The sequence below is a fragment of the Pteropus medius genome, unplaced genomic scaffold, assembly GCF_902729225.1.
Source record: "Pteropus medius unplaced genomic scaffold, Ma_sr-lr_union100, whole genome shotgun sequence".
Lineage (NCBI taxonomy): Eukaryota > Metazoa > Chordata > Mammalia > Chiroptera > Pteropodidae > Pteropus > Pteropus medius.
This window is the reverse complement of record NW_024340692.1, coordinates 20,038,877-20,059,003: the sequence shown is the minus strand read 5'-3', so window position 1 is coordinate 20,059,003 and position 20,127 is coordinate 20,038,877. Positions and strand designations below refer to the sequence as shown.

Here is a 20,127-nt window from a genome sequence, read left to right as displayed (position 1 = left end):
CTTGAAAACTCAACATTAGTAAAGATGTCAATGTTCCCTAAATTAATTTATAGTTTTAATGCAATTTCTATCAAAATCTCAGTAAAGATTTTTATAGTCATAGACAAACTTATTATAAAAAATATATGGAAGCAAAGGTCCTATAATAGCCTAAATGATTTTTTTTTTTTAAATGAATACAGTGGAGAGATTCTCTTTGCTAGATGTTAAGGCTTACTACATAAAGTATTCAAGACTGTGATATTGGCAGAGGGAGAGAGCCATTGATCAGTGGAACAGAATAGAGGACCCATAAATAGATCCACTGATTTTCAACTAAAGTGCAAAAGCAATTCAATGGAGGAAGAACAGCCTTTTAACAAATGGTACAGGAGCAATTGGACATTCATTGGCAGAAAAAAAAAAGACCTTGACCTAAACCTCACTCCATACACAAAAATTAAATCAAAATGGATCACAGACTTAAATGTAAAATGTAAAGCTACAAAACATTTAGAAGGAAACATAGGAAAAAGTCTTCGGGACCTAGGACTAGGTAAATAGTTCTTAAACTTGACACCAAAAGCATGATACTGAAAGGGCGAATTTAATAATTGAACCTCACAAAAATTTAAAACTACTTTTTTAAGAGAATAAAATGATAAGCTAGAAATTGGGTAACAATATTTTAAACTACATATCTGATGAAGTATTTGCCCCTAGAATATAATGAAACCTCAAAACTCAACAATTAAAAAACTTTTTTTCAATTAGAGAATAGGTAACAGACTTGAACAGACATTTTGCTGAAGAACGTATACAGATGACAAATAAGCATATGGAAAGATGCTCAACAGAATTAGCCATTAAGGAAATTAAAATTAGAACCAAAATGTGAAGTTAGGTGTGGTGATAATTATACCTAATGATAATGTCGTTAGAATGGTTAAAATATTTTTAAAAATACTAATATCAAACACTGGTGAGGTTACTAAGAAACTGAATCATTTGTACATTACTAGGTGAGAGTGTAAAACAGTATAGCCACATTGGAAAATAGTTTGTTTATAAAACTAAACATATGACTCCCATCCAACCCAGCAATTATACTTTGGGGAATTTATCACGGTGAAATGAAAACTTATATTCACATGGAAACCTGTATACAAATGTTTATAGCACCTTTATTTGGAATAGCCCAAAATTGAAAACCCAAATGTCATTTACCAGATGAATGATTAAAGAAAGGGTGGTACATGTATACTATGGAATACTCCTTAGCTGTAAAAAGGAATAGACTGTTGATATAAGCAATGACTTAGGTGAATCAGCAAGGAATTATGTTGAGTGAAAAATGTAATCCCAAAAGTTACGTATTGTGTTATTTCATTTATATTACATTTTGAAATAAAATTATGAGGTGGAGAAAAGATTGGTTTTCAGGTGTTAGTGACGAAGGGATGTAGAGGTAGGTAAAAAGGCATAGCACAAAAGAAGACTTTTGAAAGAGATTGAACAATTTTTGATTGTGGGTATTAATACCAATTAAAAAAAATGAGGCAGAAACATTTTTTAACTATATAGTTTTAGGAATCATTCCATCGAAATAAGGAACCTATGTTAAATTTTGCTTAAACATCAACTCCTGCCTATAGAAAAATAAAAGCTCAATAATTCAATGAAATAATATTGGGGTTCACTCTAGAAATTACCAAAGTGGAGTTAAGATGACAGGTGTGAAAAGTATATAATTATAACAAAATATTTAGAAGAAAATATTTGAATGTTATATTAGAGCAGGGAAAACATATAATTCAAATAGCTGGCATACAGAAAAAAAATTGAAATGTTATCTATTAAAGGTTTAAAAAGCATTATACAATATTTAAAAGGCAAAGGATAAGCTTGGAAAATATATTTGCAGTACATGTTACGAGAAAAGGCTAATTTATTTTATTAAAAATGTTAAGAATGATAAAGACAAATGTAGGAGCTAGGTCCGACCTTCATGACTGGTTAAATTTTGAAAAATGATGAGGGTGACTCCATGGTTGTTACTTTTATTTCTATCTTACTGGTTCAGCAAACAAGAAATAAAAATGGTATACATGAAACAATAATACAATCAAGTCCACAAGTCCCCAGGGCCTCCCTTATTCCATGGGAAGGTGGGCTTCTTGCTCACTTGTCAAGAAAACCTATGGAGAGGAAGAAATGTACAAGGTCAAAGGATCTCAGAGCCACAGGTTGTAGTTTTACATGTGATTGGAGAAAGACCTCCAGAACCCTCCTAGGGTCATCTATTCTCAGGTACATTTATTGTTCTTAAATGTGAGTCACAGGATCCACAGCAGAACTGTTCATGCCATTCCTCAAACATACATAAAAGGAACTTGGTCTAATGGCAGAGTGGAGAAAGAGAGACACACACACGGATGGACAGACAGACAGACAGAGACAGAGACAGATAGAGACAGACAGAGACAGACAGAGACATACTGAAGACTGGAGAATGTATACATCTAGGAATTTTTTTCTGAAACTATATAATCCCACAGCAGTTACTAATTGAAAGTAGAATTTGGAGGAAAGGGAGAAGAGGCTTTTAGTATTTTTCTTTATATAACTCTCTCCTATTTGGATGTTTTATCACACACACATATGCATGTATATTTATATAATTTTTATTTTTAAAAATTACATAGTAAGTGTTTTCTTTCCTTTGTATGACTCTATGAATTTTAGTATATTAGCATATTTAGTATATTTAGTCTAGATTCATTCAACCACCACTCTAATCAGCATACAGAACAGTTCTACCATCCTAAAAGCCTCGCTCATGTGAGGTTATTAGTCACACACTTCCCCCATCCTTAATCCCTGGAAACTACTGATCTTTTCTGTCTTTATCATTTTGAATTTTTGAGCATATTATATAAATAATATATATATAATACATAACCTTTGAGAATGACTTTTTTTTTTTTTACTCAGCATAGTACCCTTGAGATCTATATCTGAGCTGATGCATGTATCAATAGTTTGGTTCTTTTTATTGCTAAATAGTAGTCCATTGTTTGGACCTAGCAAAGTTTATTCACTATTGAAGGACATTTCGATTGTTTTCAATTTCTGTAAATTATAAATTGAGTTTCTATAAACATTTGCATATAGATTTTTGTGTGGTTATAAGATTTTATTTTTCTAAGATAAATGCCCAGGAGTGGAATTACTGGATTACATGGAAAGAGTATATTTACATTGATGAGAAATTGTCTAAACATTTTCCAGACTGACTGTAGACCATACATATTTTTACAATAAAATTTTTAATTAAAATAACATGGAATATGTGGCCATTAATATTTTCATGAAGCATTTGTTTTTTGAGGATGATCCTATCCTATGGGACTCTGAATTCTTCAGGATATTTGAAACACTTAATTCTGAATATAGAAGGGCTGCCAGAAAGGTAGGAAAATAAATTAAACTACACGATATTACTTAAGGTGTTAACATTTTCTCAGATCTGTAATGAAAAACATGCTGAGATTATAGCAGTTTGCGACTGAAGGAGAGGAGTGATTCAGAGCTCCCCTTCTTTTTTTAATTTTTAATTTTAATTTTATTTTATTATTAGTTTCAAGTATACAGTACATTGGTTAGACACTTATATAGTTGATAAATGATCCCCCTAATTGCTCCTTCTCTCCTCTGGTTTTCCACCTAGCAAGTATATTAATGCTAACTGCATTCCTTATGCTGTGTTCCCCATCCCTGTGACCATATATCAACCACTAATTTGTATTTCTTTAACCCTTCATCCCATTCTCTCAGCCCCGCCCCCCACCGCCCTCCCCTCTGTCCATCACGAAATTGTCCACTATATTTGTGAGCCTGTTTTTTGATTAATTTGCTCTTTTTGTTCCTTAGATTTAGCATATAAGTGAAATCATATGGTATTTATCTTTCTCTGTCTGGCTTATTTCACTCAGCGTAATAACCTCTAGGTCCATCCATGTCGTCGTAAATGGTAGGATTTCAATGAGTAATATTCCATTGTATATATGAACCATAACTTCTTTATCCAGTTATCTGTTGATGGGCATTTAGGTTGATTCCATATCTTGGCTATTGTAAATAGTGCTGCCATGAATCTTTATGAATTATTGTTTTGGTTTTCTTTGGATAAATACCCAGAAGTGCAATTGCTGGGTCAAAAGGAAGATCTATTTTTAATTTTTTGAGAAACCTCCAGACTGTTTTCCATAGCGGCTGTACCAATTTGCAATCCTACCAACAGTGTATAAAGGTTCCCTTTTCTCTGCAGCCTCGCCAACATTTGTTATTCTTTGATTAATTGATGTTAGCCATTCTGACAGGTTTGAGGTAATATCTCACAGTGTTTTATTTTTTATTTTTAAAATGTATTTATTTATTTATTTATTTATTTATTTTTTTTTAGGCGAGGTAACTCTTGGTTGACCTCACAGATTGCAAAGACCTTGTCAGTTTACAATCCCATATATATATATTATATTATATATATATAATATATATTTTATATATATATATGTATATATATATATATATATATATTTTTTTTTTACTCCTATAGCACCTGGTCTTCCTAGGTGGTCTCCCATCCAAGTACTAACCAGGCCTGACCTTGCTTAGCTTCTGAGATCAGATGGGATCGGGCTTATTCAGGGTGACAGGGCCGTAGACTTCATTGTGATTTTAACTTGCATTTCTCTGATGATTAATGACCTTGAGCATCTTTTCATATGTCTATTAGCCATCTGTGTTTCCTCTTTGAAGAAGTATCTATTCAGGTCTTCTTTCTATTTTTTATTTGGATTGTTTGTTTTTCTGTTTGAGTTGTATGAGTTCTTTATATATTTTGGATATTAATCTCTATCAGATGTATCATTAGGGAATATCTTCTTCCAAACAGTTGGTTTTCTTTTTCTTTTGTCGATGGTTTCCTTTGCCGTACAAAACCTTTTTAGTTTGATGTAGTCCCATTTGTTTATTTATTTTTTTGTTTCCCTTGCCTGGGGAGATATATCTAAAAAGAAATTCCTGTTAGTAATATCAGAGAGTTTACTGCCTATGTTTTCTTCTAAAAGTTTTATGGTTTTGGGTCTTACATTTAAGTCTTTAATCCATTTAAGTCTTTAATTAAAAGTCTTACATTTTATTCTTGTATATGGTATAAGAAGGTGGTCCAGGTTTTTTTTTTTTTTTGCATATATCTGTCCAATTTTCCTAACACATTTATTGAAGAGACTAGACTGTCTTTACCCCATTGTATATTCTTACCTTCTTTGTCATATATTAAATGAGCGTATAAGCATGGATTTATTTCTGGGCTCTCTATTCTGTTCCATTGATCAATGTATCTGTTTTTATGCCAGTACCATGCAGTTTTGATTACTGTAGACTTGTGGTATGGATTGATATCAGGTAGTGTGATACCTCCAACTTTGTTCTTCTTTCTCAAGATTGCCGTGTCTATTCGGGGTCTTTTATGGTTCCATATAAATTTTAAGAATATTTGTTCTAGCTCTCTGAAAAATGCCTTTGGTATTTTGATATGGATTACATTGAATCTATAGATTGCTTTGGGTAGTATGGCCATTTAAATGATGTTAATTCTTCCTACCCATGAGCACAGTATATGCTTCCATTTATTTGTATATTCTTCGATTTCGTTTTTCAATGACTTATTATTTTCTGAGAACAGGTCTTTTACCTCCTTGGTTAATTTGATTCCTAGGTATTTTATAGTTTTCGATGCAATTGTAAATAGAATTGTTTTCTTAATTTTTCTTTCTGAGAGTTCATCATTGGTGTATAAAAGTGCCACTGACTTCTGAATATTTATTTTGTTACCTGCTACTTTACTGAATTCATTGATCAGTTCTAACATTTTTTTAGTGGAATCTTTAGGGTTCTCTCTATATAGTATCATGTCATCAGCAAATAATGAAAGTTTTGCTTCTTTGTTTTAAATTTGCATATCTTTTATTTCTCTTTCTTGTCTTATTGCTGTGGCTAAGACTTCCAATACAATGTTGAACAAGAGTAGTGAAAGTGGGCGTCCTTGTCTTGTTCCTGATCTTAAGGAAAATGCTGTTAGCCTTCCCCATTGAGTATGATGTTAGCTATAGGTTTGTTATATATGGCATTTATAATGTTGAGGTATGGTCCCTCTATTCCCACTTTGCTGAGAATTTTTATCATAAATGGATGCTGGATTTTTTTGAATACTTTTCTGCATCTATTGATATGATCATATGGTTTTTATATTTGATTTGTTAATGTGGTATATCACATTAATTGATTTGCGGATATTGTACCAAACTTACATCCCAGGAATAAATCCAACTTGATTATGGTGTATGATATTTTTAATGTATTGCTGAATTTGGTTTGCTAATATTTTGTTGAAGATTTTTGCTTCAGTGTTCATAAGAGATATCTGCCTATAGTTTTCTTTTTTTGTAATGTCTTTCGTTTTGGAATCAAGGTAATGGTGGCTCCATAAAAAGAGTTAGGTAGCCTTCCCTCTTCTTAAATTTTTTGGAATAGTTTGAGAAGAATAGGTGTTAATTCTTTGAATGTTTGGTAAACTTTGCTTATGAAGCCATCTGGTCCAGGACTTTTGTTATTTGGAAGGTTTTGATTACTGATCCTATTTCATTGGTGGTAATCAGTCGGTTCACATTTTCTATTTCTTCTTGACTCAGTCTTGGGAGATTGTATGTTTAGAGGAATGTACCCATTTCTTCCAGACTGCCCAATTTGTTGGCATATAATTGCTCATAGTATATTCTTATGATCCATTATATTTCTGTGGAGTTTTATGCCAGTACCTGCTGTTTTGATTACTGTAGCCTTGTAGTATAGAAATTATTTGAAGAAATAATGACAGAAAACTTCCCTAACCTGGCAAAGGAATTAAACATATAAGTTTATTTCTCTTCTTTCATTTCTGTGGTTATTTCTCTTCTTTCATTTTTGGTTTTATTTATTTGAGTCCTCTCTCTTTTTTTCTTAATGATTCTGGCTAAGAATCTGTCAATTTTGTTTATCCTTTCAAAAAACCAGCTCTTGGTTTCGTTAATCTTTTGTATTGTTTTTCTAGACTCTATTTCATTTATTTCTGCTCTAATCTAGTGTGTCTTTTAGACCCATTGTTTCCTTGTTGATTCTTTGTTTGGATGATCTGTCCATTGGTTTCAATGGGGGTGTTAAAGTCTCCTACTATGAGTGTATTACTGTTCTTTTCTTTTATGTCTGTCAATAATTGCTTTATGTATGTGGGTGCTCCTATGTTTGGTGTGTATATGTTTCTTAGGGTTATGTCCTCTTGATTTATTGATCCCTTTATCATTATGTAATGCCCCCTTTTGTCTCTTTTTAGAGCCTTTGTTTTACAGTCTGTTTATCTGATATAAGTATTGCTACCTGGGCTTTGAGTGTGTGTGTGTGTGTGTGTGTGTGTGTGTGTGTGTGTGTCCGTTTGCGTGAAATATCTTTTTCCATCCCTTTACTTTCAGTCTGGGAGTGTCATTTGATCTGAAGTGGGTCTCTTGTAGACAGCATATACATGGGTCTTGTTTTCTTATCCATTCAGCTACTCTTTGTCCTTTGATTGGAGCATTTAATCCATTTACATTTAAAGTGATTACTAACAAATACATAGTTATTGCCATTTTATTATTAGTATTCGTTATTTTTATTTTCTTTTTTTACCCCTTCTCTTTTTACAGAAGTCCTTTTAACATTTCTTTTAATGCTGAGTTGTTGGTGATGAATTTCTTAAGCTTTTTCCTGTCTGGGAAGCTCTTTATCTTGCCTTCCATTTTAATTGAAAGCCTTGCTGGGTAGTGTATTTGTGGTTGAGGATTCTTGTTTTTCATAACTTTGAGTATTTCTTGCCAGTTCCTTCTGGCCTGCAAAGTTTCCATTGAAAAATCAGCAGACATTTTTATGGGGGTACCCTTGTAAGTAATTAGCTGCCTTTCTCTTGCTGCTTTTAAGATTCTCTCTTTGTCTTTGACCTTCGGCATTTTAATTATGATGTGTCTTGGTATAGGTCTGTTTGAATTCTTCTTGTTTGGGACTCTGTGCTTCCTGAACTTATATGTTTAATTCCTTTGCCAGGTTAGGGAAGTTTTCTGTCATTATTTCTTCAAATAATTTCTCAAGCCCTTGTTCTCTCTCTTCCTCTTCAGATACTCCTGTGATCGGGATATTTTTACTCTTAATGTTCTGCCAGAGGTCTCTTAAACTATCCTCATTTTTTTAAAAATTGTTTTTTCTTTTTGTTGTTCTGTTTGGGTGTATTCTGCTGCCTTGTCTTCCAATTAGCTGATTTGATTTTCTGTTTTGTCCAATCTACTGTTGAATCCTTCTGGTGTATTCTTTATGACAGTTAGTGTATTCTTCATTTCTGTCTGGTTCTTTTTTATGGTTTCTATGCCCTTTTTTATGCTTACTATCTCTCTGTTGAGGTTTTCATTGTGTTTATCCATTCTCCCCCAAGTTCGTTGAGCCTCCTTATAACCATTATTTTTAACTCTGTCTCTGGTAGGTTGCTTGCTTCCATTTCATTTAGCTTATTTTCTGGAGTTTTATCCTATTGTTTCATTTGTGGCATGTTTCTTTGTTTTCTCATTTTATTAGCCTCTCTATGTTCATTTCTATGTGTCAGCAATATTTGTTTCATCTCTCAGCCTTGGCCAGATGGCCTAATGTGGAAGGTGTCCCATGTGGCCCAGTGGCACACTCTCCCTGATCCTCTATGCTGGGCGCTCTGGACGTGATCTTTATGTGGGTTGTGTGTGATCTTATGTTGTCAACAAGACTTTATTGTTGTTAGTAGATCAGTGGATGGGATTCATGCTCAGGCTGACTAATTGTGGAAATTGGCTGCAGGGTAAGAGTTGCTGTATGAGTATTGACCCTACTGAGTGGGATTTGCCTTAACAGACTTGTGTACTTGTTACAACCACCCTTTGTGGTTACCGCTAATGAGACTAGTCAGGATTTGCTCTGTTGTAGTCTGGTGCCAGCCTCCGGATATGTTGGTTTTGTGGCCCCTGAGGAGGGGCTCCCCTGTAGGCCAAGGTCAGCCATTGCTTTTGATAGCTCTGGGCTACCCGGTGGGAACTACAAAGCGATCTGCAGATGGTTGTTGCTTATGCTGGATTTCTAGATAAGTGGAAGAGACAATGCTGTAGACGGAAGTTGGTTATTCCCCCATCCCTGACCTAGGACAGTTTAGCAGAGGGACCAGTGATCCTCAAGGCCTGACACTGCCTGTCAGTTGCCCGTAAGTCTCTGAAACTGGAAGAGCCTCTGGGTGATATGCGTGTTGGGTGGTGCAGGGGCCTCGGGAATCTCCTGTATCTACTGAGTAAATTTCCTCCTGCCACTGCAGTGTCAGTTTACATGCCAATGCTTTCTCTGTGTCTACTGTACAATTTGCAACGTCAGCTGCTACCCACCTTGGGCCTGAATGTGCCAACCTAGGGCAGGGGTAGCTGCCTATCAATGTGCAGCGGGCCCTTTATGTAGTGGATGGGGCAAGAGCTCAGGGAGTCAAGGGCCCTCAGATCAATACGGACCCCTGCAATCCCCTCAAGAGATATAGCAGCTTGTACAGGCAGCAGTGGTCTGCTCGCAACTGTTTTGTGACTTTGCTCCTCCTACCAGCTTCAGTGTATCTCCTTTATATTATCAGACATAGGTGTTACAATCAGCTGGACTTCAGGTGATTCCCCACATTATTTTATAATTTGGTTGTAATTTCAATGCGGACCTGAGAAGAGACGAACCCTGCTTTTTCCTAGTCTGCTATCTTCTTTCCTCTTCTAGGATTTTATTTTTTTAATGGCTGAGTAATATTTCATTGTATATATGAACCATAACTTCTTTATCCAATTGTCTGCTGATGGGCGTTTAGGTTGCTTCCATTTCTTGGTTATTGTAAATTGTGCTGCCATGAACATAAGGGTGCATGAATCTTTATGAATTATTGTTTTGGTTTTCTTTGGATAAATACTCAGAAGTGCAACTGCTGGGTCAAAAGGTACATCCATTTTTAATTTTTGAGAAGCCTCCAGACTGTTTTTCATAGTAGCTGTACCAATTTGCAGTCCCACCAACAGAGCTCCCTTTCTTAAAGTTAAGTTACAATCACATGAGCAGAAGCGTAGAAGCAAAGTATGTTGGTAAAAGGACATGTGAGTGGTCTAATATTAAGCCCATTGCATACTCAAGCAGGATTGTGGCAAGATCTGGAGTGGAGATGGGCAAGAGTTCCAGTCCAATATTTAGAGAACTATTCTAAGAACTTTCTAGCAGCTTTCTTACTTGACAGTCAAGCAGAGCATCAGAAAGCAATCCTTAAAACCATACTTTCTTATCCCTAAACTCCTTAGAGATTTTTGTTCATTTTCCCAAAATAGCTTCCTTGTACTTCACCTGCTTAGTCTAGGTCTGGATGTTCTCTCTTTTAGCCCAGTTCATGTTCAGCCTTTTTCTGATTAGGAGTCTTTCATTCATTTTTTCATTCCTTTAAAAGTTAGCTCTTAGTGTATTTTTAGATACACACCACAAACAGAGAAAAACCTCACTCACAAGGGATTTAAATCCAGTAAGTAAAGAGAGACCAAACAGAGATAGAGGTGATAGAGGCTAGGCAGAGGATTAAAATAAGGTGACATGATAGAGAATGTCCTGGTGTCTCTGCCAGTTGGGAAGTCAGGGAAGTTTGCGCTAAACAGGATGAGTGAATTGAAATCTGAATAACTAGAAGCAGCAGCTCTAGGAGTATTTAAATGAAAAACACTAATAAAGGCAGAAGCGATGGCACAGGGGCCCTAATGCAAGTATTAGCTTGCCAAGAGAAGAAAGACCAGTGTGGTTAAGGTAACATAGAGTGGGCAAGCTGGCAATATAATGTAAGAATTAGATCAAATACCACTTTGCAAGCTAGGATAAGGAATATGTGTTGTACTAGAAGTGTGTTGGGGGAATTTAAAAGAAGATTTTCAGTAGGAGAATGATAAGATTTATGTCTTCTAGACACTTGGATACTGTGCCAGAATGGAAGATATTCCAGTAGTTTAGAGGAGAGCTTTCTTTCTCTTTTATTTCCGAGTAGGCTCTAGATGCTTACCTTATTTTATATGTGGCAACTGAAACTGGAGAGAACAGAGGTTCGGATCAAGGGTTGTGCTTAGTTCCAGATGTCAGAAATATAAAATGTATCTAGAAATCTTTCAGCTCTAATTGAATTATAAAATGTCAGAGCCTCACAATAAGTGTATAAAGACACAGAAGGATTTTTTCCCTCCATGGATAAACATCAACAGCTTTACTCTTTTGTACTCTCTCAATAAAAGTCCTGCTTTATAAGGGGTGAGGGTTGTTATGGTGAAAAGCAGATAAGCTCAATTAAAAGGAGATGTGAAATCAATAGATGTACCAATAAAACATTCGTAAAAAGTTTTCTTCTCTGACTTGGGTGTTAAATATCAATTACCTGCCCCTACATGACTGGTTAGCATTTTCCAACTTAATGATCCTATGAGCTTTTTTGGTTATTGTCTTAAGTTCAGTGTTCTGGGGGTTTAGGGAGAATCCATCTATTAAAGATGGGAATAAAGGGCTTACAATAATGGTGACATACTTAATGTTAGTTCTAATTTGTGTATCTGTGAAATGGGAATGATACATATTAATTATTTTAAGGAGAAAAGAAAATATAAAGCATCATGTAATGTATATGGCTTATAGCATATACTTAATGAATATCGGAGATTATTAGTTACTAATAGACTTTGGAACATTTCTTCAGATATAGGGGCCTCTGACCAATAAGTAAGAAAGATAGGGAAGAATCCAACCCAGGCACAGAGAGTGGACAGAAGCTATGAAGGGTACTCAGAATTTAGTTAGAAGAAAATAGAGATGGAGAGCTAAACAATTAACACGCATAGGAAGAAATAAGTGGGTATAAATAATTTTGAATTGGAAGCTTTTCCCAGATGATGAGATGTCGCTGGTATGTAGTGTCTGACTCTGATTAGCAGAGAGATTGACTGTGAAGCATGGCTGGTATTCTATGTGCAAAATTTACTGCTGAGACACCAGACCCTGCATCTGGAAAACAGGATTTAGTTTTTAAAAAGTCTCTCATTCTTTCTTTTTGTCAAATAATGAAGCTTGAGGATGCTTGCTGTTTGATTGCTTAGGAACTGGGCAGGATTATACCTGCATGAGATGGGGCATCAGAATCCCTAACTAAGGGGAAGATAGAGGCAGAAGATACAAGGTTAGGCAGAGGATGCTGACTCTGAGACATGATCATGTGTCTCTGTCTTGAATATTTCATTTTCCCAGTCTGAGAATTCTCTCTGAAGGGGAGGAAGTAGAGAAGAAATCTCTACCCGCTTAGTATCCGCTTGTTCCACATTTTTCCCCCACATCTGCAGGAAAGGAGACTGCAGTTTAAGGTGTTAGAGAATCTCCCCAGCTTTTCTATTGTGAGCTCAAGTTTACCATTTTTCTTCAGAGCTTTGGAGGAAGAACTGGAGATTTCTGTTACACTTGTTGTTTATATCCCTTCTCATCTCTGCATAGATCTTATAGGAAAAAGGAATCTGCTTTCATTTACAGTCCAAGTTCAGGAATGAGAATCTTAGTAGGGTTAGAGTTCTTCAAGGAAACGACCATGACTGCTATGCCATCTTTCTCAAATTAGTTTTAGCATGGTTGTAATAGCTGCATTTCCCTTCATCTTCACTACCTTTTTCAGCTTAGCAAAAAGACCAGATGTTACTAAATCATGATCTTCTATATAGTACAATGCTGCTGTCTCCAGGGTTTAGGTTCATACGCACAGCATCTTCACAGTCACATGCCCAGGGAATGTGGCTGTGTTTGGGGTTAGTAACTCCAAAGACAATAATTTTATTTAGCATTTCCTCAGCAATAGCTCTGCATTCACTAATGGCACCTTAGGTCTCTTGGGATAGTCACATATTAAACCAGAAATACACAAATTGTCACGACTGCAAAAGTGAGAGATTTTAACTCCCAAGTAACCATCACATTTTCATGGGAAGGAATTATCTGGTGTACAATTCAAAACTATAACTATGAATTGAGACCAAAGTTAATTTTATTTCTTTCAGAAATAGATGAATACCCTTTAAAAAGTATCTAAATATGTCCTTTTTTATTAAGAGATTTTTAAAATCAAAATAATTAGATAAATCTGCAGTCGCTTGGCATCATACCTGTAATTGGTCCCCAACTAAATGTCAGAGGTTATTGTTCATAATCCCATCATTTACCTTAGTGTACATTAAAATTATATCAAATAGAGAAAATGGATTCTTTAGAGTTGGAAAATATATTTGATGACATCTAATTTTTATATTATACATAAAACTTAGTCCTAGAGAAGGCATATGGCCAGGGAGATCATAAAATTAGAAATGATGCATGTAGGAAGAATCAGTGGATACTGGAGCTAGAAGATAACAGTTTGAATCTCTTTCTGCTTCATCTTAGCTGTTTCACTTTAGGCATATTTGTGAGCTTCTTTTAGCTTTGGTGTAAAATGGGAATATTAACATATAATATGAATTGTTTGGAGATGAAACGAAGTAAGTTTTGTAGAATTATTTTGTAACTACAGAAAACTGTAAAGCATGCTTACTACTATTAAAGAAAGGAAATGATAATATTTATAGTATTATAACATATTCCAGGAGCTTTTTTTCTGAGAGCCCTGCATAGTAGCACCATATTTTACAAAGATGGCATTATTTTCTTAGTTTTACAGTTGAGAAAACTGAGCTTAAAACGGTAAATGCCTGTCCCAAGGTCACAGTTAGTGAATGATAGACTGCAACTTCAAGTTGGTTCCAGCTCTTGTCTCCTTTCATATTACCCTTTCCCAGATGGTTTTCCTAAAGTCAACTCTTCATAGGTATTTTGATCGATTTCACTGGAATATCCATTTCAAAGACATTTTAATAAAGCTGATAAAAATGAGAAGTTTAGTGTTTAACTTGTGTTATCACTTAGAAAATAAATATTCCTTTTAATGAGCGGTACCACTGTGATAGAGAACGTGCCAAAGAAGATATGGCCAGTATTCTCCCACATCGGACAGAGGCAGATCAAAGAATTAAGTGGTCCCGTCTGTAGCACAGTGCAAAACATGTCTGAAAGGGCCCACTTAAACATTTTTAATTTCAAACAGATATTCTTCTTTGGTGGGTCTTTGTTTACTATGTGGGTTTTCTTTTTAAATAAATTTATTTCTTTAAATTAGTTTCAAGTATACAGTACATTGGTTAGACATCTATATTGTTCATAAAATGGTTCCCCCAATTGCTCCCTCCCTCCCCTAGCCCTCACCTTAGCCATCATATATTAATGCTAACTGCATTTCCTGTGCTGTGCTCCCCATCCTCGTTCCCAACTATCAACTACTAATTTGTACTTCTTTAATCCTTCACCTCATTCTCCCAGGCCCCTAACTTCCCTCCCCTCCATCTGTCACCAAATTGTCCACTATTTTTGTGAGTCTGTTTTTGATTAGTTTGTTCTTTTTGTTCCTTAGATTCCACATATAAGTGAAATCATATGGTATTTATCTTTCTCTGTCTGACTTATTTCACTCAGCATAATAACCTCTAGGTCCATCCATGTCATTGCAAATGGTAGGATTTCATTTTTTTAATGGCTGAGTAATATTCCATTATATATATGAACCATATTGACATCTGTACACATTAGATGTTTTATGGCCTTATTTCTGAAATTCTTGCTCTGTGTGTATATATATACATATATATTACATGTATATTATATATTACTATGTATGTCATTGTATTGTAATATATATATAAATAAAATATTCTCAAACAGCAGCACAATACTGTTCCTACCCCATCAGAGGATATTAATTGAAATTTTGGTTGTCACAACCCAGGACATGGGTCTGCTACTGGCACCTAGTGGGTAGAGGACAGTGATGCTGCTAAATATCTTGTAGTGCACAGGACAGCCTCCACAATAAAGAATTATTTGGCCAGAAATGTCAATAAAAAATAATAATTTTTATTAGAATAATGTAGCATCATTTCCAAAACAATTTCACATGCATTGTCTTATTGATACCCACAAAATAATTGTTAAGCAGAAATGTTCCTCTAATTATAGATGAGGAAATTGAGATTTGATGGGGACAAAAGACTTTTTACCAAGGCCATGTGATAAAAATGAAGGTGTCAGAGCATGAAAATTCATCTACAGCTTCCTCAGATCCTACTTTTTCATATATTTTTTTAAATTTTGTGGGCAAAGATAGACTCTACAATGTCTTCCTCCTCTAGACTAGCATATCTTCTACCTGTTAGGGCTTCAAAAATATTTCTTGATTGATTGACTAATTGTACAAGACCTCAAGGATAATCACCAATATCATTCCATCTTATTTATTAAAAGAAATGTCGACTCAGACCCTATGGCAATGTTTCTGTGTAAATTTCACATGCATTTTCTGTTTTCTATAAATAAACATTGTCATATTTCTGTTTTTATGATTTCGCTCCCCTCCAAATCTTAGACCATGTCAAAGTGTAAAAGCCTGAAACTTCCAGCTAACAGTATGTGGCCACTTGGTATCTGCCTCTTTAGCCGAAATATTCATGTGTGCTCAGGCAGAGAAGCCCAGGAGGAGGAACCAGCTTTTTGAGTGACAGCACATTTCAATGACAGGTAAAAGACAAACTGGATACAGAACTGGGGGCAATATACCCAACTACAACAACAATTATAACAAAAACAGTAACAGGTGTGGCTCTCTGCCAGGATTTCCACTCCAAAACTAATTTATTAAGGTGATATGTTAACACTGCACAACAATAGTAAGGCTGGCTTAGTTTTATATTTAGCTCAAGAAGCAATTAAAGACAGAAAGAAAAAGAACACCCAGGCTGCACATGATGGACAAATTGCAAGATGTTCAACACATTTCTTTAGCAGACAGTAGAAACAATCCACCTGCAGGTTTGAAACTTTCTTCATTCTTGGGTTGAAATTTTATAAAGTGAAAGCAGTTAATTTGGTCAGTTCAGTAGGAAAAAAAAAAAACCATACTCGTAGTTATTTGGCAATATGTCAAAATATATTCTGAGGGAGAAAAAAAACATACTCTCAAACTGATGATTTGGCTGAAATTTTCACTTTTTAATTGGTGCTTCTGTTCTAAGGCAGGCTTTTTTTTTCTTCCTTCTAAACATTCTTTACCTTTTTCTATGTTTTATAGCTTCATTTTACTCTCACATTTCATCTCAAAAAAGATTGTAGTTACTGGTATCAACCAGTACCTTTACTCATTTGCTTCCTTATTTTTAAGTGTATATTAAAAAAAAAAGTTTTCGAGGACAAAATTAACTGTATATTTGCTTTGAGGGTTTGACATTTAACATTGAAATATTGAATAGAAGTTGAGAAGCAGATTGGGGTCAACACTGGAGATCAAGAGTCCAGATTTTGTTTAATCTGAAATTTAGTTTTGTACTTTTTAAATATTTACAAATATATAGGAGAAACTAAGACTTTTTGGAAAACTTTCTTCGTTAAAACATCGTCTTTTATAATTAAAAAAATATTAATGTTATTCTGGCATAAAGTGAATGAAAATATTTCTTTTCCCCCTTAGTCTTACCTTTTTATAATCTAATTATTTTAAGAATCTCACCTTTGATTTAAATAAATCAGTGACATTTGGTAAAAAATATTGGACATGGTGAAGTAATGCTGTCAGAAAGTAATTAAGTAAATAAGCCATACTTTCTTCACTATTACTTTAAAGCTGATGATGTACTTGTCCACATGGAACATTTTAAATCAAAACCAGTTTTTCTCTCAGTGATCTTTCTCTTTCTTCCTCTTCTTTCCTGCAGCATACTCTAAGTAGAACTCCTAGAAAACAAGAAGTTTAACTCTCTTCAGGGATGGACCCCAATTTTTAACTCACACGTGGACTCATACCACCTTATTTCATAAAGGGTCTCTTTCCATAAGGCTAAGAAAAATCTGAGATACTGTACTTTCATGTTCCATACTCTACTACACTTTAAAGTATATTAAATAAAGAGATATGAGAATAATTTCAGAGAACAGGAGTGGGGGAAACATTTTCCAATTACTTGATCTCAAAAGATTGGACTGTTACTCTCTTCCCACCATGTTGAGTTACAGCAGTGTTGACACAGTGCTGTCTTAATACCCAGTAAGAAGATAAGACCATTCGATTGTGTCTTGTAGCACCTTTTTCACACCATATTTCACTCCTGCCTGCCTTCCAGCAGTTGACGGTGTCATCATCTCTTTTCCACATGGGTCAGGCGAGCTGATGTGTGCTGCTTGAGTGGCTGATGAGCAGGGTAGCACATCTCCTGAGTAGTAACCTTGTCATGTGACATGCAGCACAGCCATATGATGTTAGGAAATAGCACCATCGGACCAACCAAGCTTGCAGCCATCTAGAATGGCCTGATTCATTTTAATCAAGGAATCAAGATGACTTGTAGACTAAGAGAAAGAGCTCTAACCTGAAGGACAGTCTTTCTGTAACCATACTATAAAGTGACATATTCTATATTTCTTTATTCCCATGCATGTGGAAAAAGAGATAGTTGTCTTCTCACTGTCATTCTCAAATACAAAAGAAGGCAATGCATGAACATCTGTACTGAACAACTTACTTTCCCTGAAGCACTTAAAAGATTTTGTAACTTATGGACTATTTATCCTTCTAAATTTTATGTATGTATAGTGTGGGAGACAGAGCTATCAGCTCCTTTAGAGTCCTAGGAAAAATTAGGACTTTTTCCTGGATTAAAAAATAGATATATCTTATGCTTCAAGTTACAACCATAATTTTAATTACAAGTTTTTAAGAAATAATTAGGGGGAAAAACTAAAGGAAAATAACTTCCTGTTAATGAAAGGATACACATAAACTTGAGAAAGTAAAAATCCTATAGAAGACACAATTTTACACTTTTAGATTTATTGCCTGTCCTTTTTTCTATTTTTTATTTTGGCAATGGTATATATATATATATTTTAGGTTTTATAGAATTTAACTGTTTCCTTTTAAGATATTTGAGTAAGGATCTCTCTACCTTTTTTTTCTTTCCTTCTATTCTGTCTTCCTTCCCTTCCTTCCCCCTTCCTTCCCTTCCTTCCTTCCCTTCCTTCCTTCCTTCCCTTCCCTTCCCTTCCCTTCCCTTTCCTCCCATCAATTTTGATGATCTTCTAAATTTATCTTAGACTGGAAATAAGGCAGCTCAATTTGCATATGTTCTTTCTGAGATAGTAAAGAGAACACAGAGGACACCACTAGTTTGTATGTCTTGAGTGTAAAGACTTCAATTTAACTTAGATGATAAAACTACAAAGTCAAAGTATCATAATCATTTTTTTAGTGTTAAAAAATTAAGTTTTTTTTTTTATATAGTGAAGTACATATAATTTAGTTATATAGTGAATTGATTTTCTTATCTGAATTCTAACCCATCAGGTTAGGTGCTCTATTTTCCAACCATTTTACCAAATGATAATTACCTACCTGCCTCACTTTTGCCATCTTTAGTATGCAGAACACATTCTCCTAAAACAACTCCAGCTTTCTTCCTATCTTCCAAGTACCACCATTTAAGAAAAAATGTGTTATCCAAGTTGACAACATCTGTATTAATCTTGAGATTCTTCCAGGTTTTATTTAAAGTGCTTACTTTTAGGTGTTTTTGATATTTAATGTTTCATGCATGGATCCACAGAAGTTAACTGAAAAGACAAATGCGGGTAGGGTGTATAGTGCTGTGGGTGAAAGGCTATGCCTTAATTTGACAAAGTGACTTTAAATTAGGCCTCAGTCTCGGTTGGTTCCCCATTATTTTGTTCCATTAACGTGATTTTAGAGAAAAGTTTCAAACACTGAACCTTGTAAAATCTTCTGTAGTCATTGGATTGTCTTCTTAACAAAAAATGATAGAAGGAAAATGTCAGGAAGAGCAAGGATTATCTTAACCTTGTACTACACTGATTAGAACCCCACTCTATGTCAATGATTATTAAACTTGCCAGACTAACCCTATGACTCATTTTTGTAGAACGCTAATCTTCAGAATCAGGGTCAAGAACAGCAAGAGAATTAAAGACATATCCTCATAATGAGAGTCAGCGTTCTCATGAGAGTCAGCATTGAGGCTGTACACATTTCACAAGTCATAGAAAACATTAAATTACTTTTAGAAGTCACATTAATACAGAAATTATGAAGAAATTTTCCATTGTGATACTTTACTTCATTACTTCCATCTGCTTCTAATTTTTAACTGTATCAACTTGTAAAGAGCTTCTTTCAATACAGGTACTTTGACCGCTGTGCGTTTCTGTATGGAGAGTAAGTGTATTAATTGTACAAGCAATCAGTTTGTATAGATTTAGGTTATTCAGCAGATGCCTTTTTTTTTTTTTGGTCAAATTATGTTGAGAAGGAGGAGGGTCATTCTAGAAAAAAACATCAACTGTCAATAAAAAGTCATTTACCTAAAATAGAATAGAGTCAAACCAAAATTTTTAGTATGGATATTGTTTAAAAATTAGCACTTTTGTCATCAATTAACAGAATGGTTAATTTATATGTTGGGGAGAGTAGGACGTAAAGTGATTAATTAGCTTAATGTATGTATGCTCGATGCAAATACAGAGACAGCAGTGCCAAATTATGCATGCTTCGTGTTCACTGGGTTGCGCAGGAAATACAGCCTGGAAGTGCACAGATTTCTACTGAGTCCTTCCTTTATTCTCTAGGGACTAATTCTCATATCAAACACACAGCATTTTATTTTTATCATTGAAACTGGGAAACAAGCTGGCAAATTTTTCCGAATTTTAATTAAGCTGTTTAAAAACATTTCCTCACAGCCTACTTTAAATGTATTAATATTAGAGCAATATTTACCTAAAATGTACAGTATATTTAAACAACATTAATTTTGTGGCACTGTGATAACCATTCTTTCCTTATAT

At 34.7% G+C, this 20,127-nt stretch overlaps 1 pseudogene; it reads right to left on the bottom strand.

Annotated features, from left to right (window-relative positions):
- Positions 1 to 4,588: 4,588 nt before the first annotated feature.
- On the bottom strand, positions 4,589 to 4,707 carry LOC120594263 (uncharacterized; annotated as a pseudogene).
- Positions 4,708 to 20,127: the final 15,420 nt, after the last annotated feature.